Genomic DNA, 5,440 nt, shown 5'->3' with positions numbered 1-5,440 from the left:
AATGAAGATGTGAACATTGACAGGAAATTGATATGAACGAAGAAGTTTCATAAAGAGCGCGTACGGTAGTGTGATGTAAAATTACTCATGCTAAAAACGCGGGCTAACTCGGTACCCCGTTGCCCGATTTTAACGAAACTTGTATTTTGTTTCTGTTCTCATTTCATTACAAATATGGCACTATTATGCGCCGTTTTTGCTGTATTTAATTACAGACGAGCACACAAACAAACAAACAATCTCAGAGTTTTAGTAGTATATAGACGTTGTTGTTGTTATAACTTAACTAAACGTATTTGTTATAATTCACCTTCAACCATTTTATTAATGATGTATCAAATAGCAGTCCATACACACACACACAGATAATACACTGTGTTGTCGACACAGAAAGATCGTGGGTACTAAGTAACTAACAGTTAAACAACAAGTTAATGTAATGAGTTAACACAGAAAGATAACGGGTAATAAGTAATTAAATTAACAAGTTAATGTACCGAGTTTTTGTTACAGAAGGATAATGGGTAATAAGTAACTAACAAGTTAATGTACTGAGTTTTTGTTACAGAAGGATCATGGATAGTAAGTAACTTACAGTTAAACAACATGTTAATGTAATGAGTTAACACAGAAGGATAATGGTTAATAAGTAATTAAATTAACAAGTTAATGTACTGAGATGTTGACATAAAAGGATCATGGGTAGTAAGTAACAACACTTAAACTAACAAGTTAATGTACCGAGATGTTGACATAAAAGGATCATGGGTAGTAAGTAACAACACTTAAACTAACAAGTTAATGTACCGAGATGTTGACATAAAAGGATCATGGGTAGTAAGTAACAACACTTAAACTAACAAGTTAATGTACCGAGATGTTGACATAAAAGGATCATGGGTAGTAAGTAACAACAGTTAAACTAACAAGTTAATGTACCGAGATGTTGACACAGAAGGATCATGGTTAGCAAATAAGTAACAGTTAAACTAACAAGTTAACGTACCGAGTTGTTGACATAGAAGGATTATGTTTTGTAATATATTTTTTTACCTGGAAGAAATGTCACGAAGCAGTATGTATGTGTGTTTGATATAGTAGAGCCATATCGGGCTATCTGCTCTGTCCACCGAGGGAAATCGAATCCGTGATTGTAGCGTTACAATTTCGAAGACTTACCGCTGTCCCTCCTGGGGACAGAATCGGTACACCGAGTTGGCAAGCGTAACCTTGTGATTAACATGAGGGATTAAGAATTCGACGATTTTTCATTGATGTCCCACAGATGGAGCTTCGATCTTTGGGGTGTGAGCGCATAATCAAAGTAACGGTTAGATCCTACTATACAGCCAGGAAAGAGTAGCCCAAGAGTTGGCGGTAGGTGTTGTTAACTAGCTGCCTTCCTTCTAGTATATAAGTATGAAATTTAGAACGGCTATGAGCAAATAGCTTTCATGTATGTTAGCCCAAGAACTAAAACAACCACACTAATACTGTAATGAAAATATATTAGACAGTATATTAGTAATTCATGAAGCTCAGTAGTGTATTAATTGTATAATAAAATACCCAGTAATCAGACTCTATGGATATTATTTTTTAATAAGATAAATTTGTTAAAAAAACAACAACAACTGAAATTCTTACATTGCAATAGGTTTTGTTTTTAGGTTTAGAAGTTTATATTTGAACATTTTTCAACGAATTTCACGTAAAATTTCATTGAGGCCACGCAGAAAAATATCTACATGACGTTTTTGGAAAGTCAACGTCGGGCGAATTCGTATAGTTTTAGTGCCACACACACCACAGTGTATTCCCTTTTTATGTAGGGCTAGAACTGCCCTGTCCCTCGTGACGACGTCACGGAAATCAATAGCACAGAAGGTACCTCTTCCACGAGCTTTACACACCAGGGGGCTGAATCTTCTCTCAGTTTCTACCAAGCCTTGCAGAAGATAAGATCCGATGTGGACAGCATGTTCTATTAGATCGTTGGTTTTGATGAATTTGATCACTTCCTTGAGAAGAATGAGTTTGGATGGATCTCCAAGCCAAGTGTTAAAGATCCGGTAAGATTCTTTTGGTCGAAATTCGTCTTTGTAGAAAAATCCACCAGTCATCATCTTCTTACCGAATGTTACAATGTCGGGAGGATTATCCAAGTTCCAGTGTTCGTGTGCCCAAAACTTTCCGGTTGACCCTCCTCCTGTTTGAACTTCATCCACTATAAACGCAACACTCTTTTCGGAAGCTATTTTTCTCAAACTTCGGAAGAATTCATCCGATGCGTAGTTATCACCTGCATCAGCCTGGATGGGTTCCACAATCAGTCCAGCTACTGGATTTCCATTCTTTCTTGACTGTTCTATCGAATCTTCTACTCCTGCTAAACATTTTTCATCTTCTTCGCTGTTTTCACGGACATGGTCTTCTAGTGGATACTTGTACATTGGAAAGGAAGCTACTGGCCAATCAAAAGCTGGGATATCTAACTTGTGAAGTGGCTTAAAATGAGTTGTCGACAAAGCACCAAATGTTCGTCCGTGAAATCCCCCTCTGAACGAAAGAATGGACAGTGGAGGACTTCCAGGGGACTTATTGGTTATAGAACTTAAAAGTTCCTCTTCCGTGGGTTCACGTTCATCTCGTTCTCTTTTCATGTACCATATACATACAGCTTTATACGCATTTTCATTGGAGCATGACCCACAGCCCATTGTTAACACTTGTGTCAATCCAGGGGGCGCTACAGACAACAAAGCTGTATGTAAACTCTCCACAAAATCTACAGGAGGTAATGCACCTAAAGCTGGCCGGTTTGCAAATGTTGCCAGGTTGTTAGGATCTTGTATGGCTTTTAATAAAGCTGGGTGATTATACCCAAGAGGCATTGATGAAATTTGATTAAAAACATCTAAAAACGTATTACCGTCTACGTCACATATGTAGTTACCTCTAGATTTGTTATAGTCGACGAAAAACTGAACTGCGTCCGAATTTTGAATTTCTCCCAGCTGCTTTTTTAGTTCTCGTGATTTTGGGCCAGGAATCTCGCTGGTCACGATAGAGGGGCCTGGTGGTTCCTGTGTTTCTAGTTCTAAAAATTTTCTGTTGTCGAGGCTAAGATCTTGTGGTTCTGGAACTGGTAACTTCGTTTTCTTTACTTCCGGGAGTGTAGACAAGCGCTTACACGACGGGAAGATGAACACTTTAAAACAGTCTCTTCGCTGATCAGTTGTTAGGTGAAACAAACGCTTCCATTGTTTAGACAGGACAGAAATAGTATTGTACACTGTCACGGACATGGTCTGTTCATAGAAATCAGCTGTTTGTACGAAACAGAATACGTATTGGGATACGAAGGGTTTATTTATGCATAAGTGGTAGATGGGGCAGTGCTATATTTGGTTTGAAATCTAATAACAGCAGTACAATCCAAACACAAGCGATTTGCCGTTATATATTGGCTTCTACTATCTAGGTCGTGACGTATTTCTTCCGGTGGGGAGGAGGTGAACAGAAATTTCACAATACACAGCAAATCTCCAGCCACGTTTATCGGAATGTTTCAGATACAAGGTGCCGGACTTCCACTTTCCATATTGTGTTTGAGGAATGAGCCGGATTTAGACTACTTGAGGCCCGAAGCGCAAAGGCAGACTAGGGCCCTTTAGGCCTTAGTCATGTAAGAGACTTGTAAAAAAAAAAATATATTGAAACAAACAATTGATAATTTATTTATTTCACACACATTACAGGTATGATAAGAATAGGAAGTTACCAAAATTGAAAAATTACCTCAAAACGAATATTATGTATCAGATAACTAAAGTGGAGTTTTTATTGTTTTTGATGCCGCGAAAGAATCAATACTAACATGATCATAATTTATGGATTCTGTTTTATCTGAATCAATAAATAATTGGGATATATTGGACATTTTTATTTGCAACAAACTATTTCATTATTAATACTTATTTATTTTTTGGAACCGAAAAAAGAACCGTTCACTACTTGCGTTTATTAGAGACATCGTTAAAAAAACTTTGAAGAATGGTTTCTACCTTTGGAAACGTCCATTTTAGGCCATCAAGAATAGTATGATACACATCAATTGGGTTCATCCCTTTTTCTTCTTTCGTATATGTTAGGAAGTGCTGTACTTCGTCTTCAAGTTGATGAACAGCATTGTCATCTTTGTAAACATCTAAAAGTTTATCAATAGATATATTTACTTCATTTGAACTCATATTATTAAAAAACAAATACGTTAAACATATTTAATATGTCCATAGTACACTATTGTTCGTTGGTTTATCTCTGCATTAAGTGTATCACAAATTACATTAAATGTATTAACTACAATGCCCCCCCCCCCAGTGGCACAGCGGTATGTCTGCGGAGTTAGAACGCTAGAAACCGGGTTTCGATACCAGTGTTGGGCAGAGCACAGATAGCCCATTGTGTAGCTTTGTGCTTAATTACAAAACAAATATATATATATATATATAATGTAATTCTTCATGTCTATTTTCCGGGCCCCCCCCAGTGGCACAACGGTATGTCTGCGGACTCGTAACGCTAGAAACAGGGTTTCAATACCTGTGGTAGGCAGAACACAGATAGCCCATTGTATAACTTTGCTTAGCTACAGACAACAACAGTCTATTTTGAGGCGAACAAAATGAAAAGGCGATTTGCAGCAAAATGAAAAGGCGATTTGCAGCAAAACGAAAAAATAAGGAAACTAGAAACACAGAGAAGTTCTATTACTCCTTATATTATCTTCTACTTCTTTGAATAGAGTTGTTTTCCTATCTTCTACTTCTATTCAAGGTAACCAAAGAGAAAAGAAAAATAAAGATAAAGGGATTGGTAAAGAAACACACCTAAAAAAGACGTCCGATTCTTTGACAAACATTGTAATACCAAATGATGAAAGTTTAGGAGTGAGAGATGAAGAAGCAAAAGCAAAGAAACTTATCGAAGAGAATACACAACAGTACGACCTCATCGGCGATGTCGAGAATTCGGAAATTAATTTTGATATGCCTTATCCTGAGGACATTGCTCTGTGACCATCAGCTAGTAATGATAAGATGATATAATTCTATTTAATAAATAAACCGAATGATGTTGGAAAATTCGAAAATCTTTCAACTAATGCAGAAGGATATATTCCAGAAGGGATTCAATGATTGGAAAAATGTATCTCGAATTTTGACTGAACACGAACGTTCCAAGGTTGATTTCCAAGCTATGTGTGTGTATAAGAGAAGATGTGGGACGAATTGATTCTGAATCGATGAAAGAAATTCAAGTCAAAGAAAATTACTGGAGCATTGATTCTGAATTGATGAAAGAAATTCAAGTCAAAGAAAATTATTGGAGCATTGATTCTGAATTGATGAAAGAAATTCAAGTCAAAGAAAATTAT

At 36.8% G+C, this 5,440-nt stretch overlaps 1 pseudogene; it reads right to left on the bottom strand.

Moving 5' to 3' along the window:
• Positions 1 to 1,632: 1,632 nt before the first annotated feature.
• On the bottom strand, positions 1,633 to 3,453 carry LOC106477216 (annotated as a pseudogene).
• Between the last annotated feature and the right edge of the window lie 1,987 nt (positions 3,454 to 5,440).

Source organism: Limulus polyphemus, unplaced genomic scaffold, assembly GCF_000517525.1.
Source record: "Limulus polyphemus unplaced genomic scaffold, Limulus_polyphemus-2.1.2 Scaffold13427, whole genome shotgun sequence".
NCBI classification, from domain to species: Eukaryota; Metazoa; Arthropoda; class Merostomata; order Xiphosura; family Limulidae; genus Limulus; species Limulus polyphemus.
This window is presented reverse-complemented; position numbering and strand designations above follow the sequence as displayed.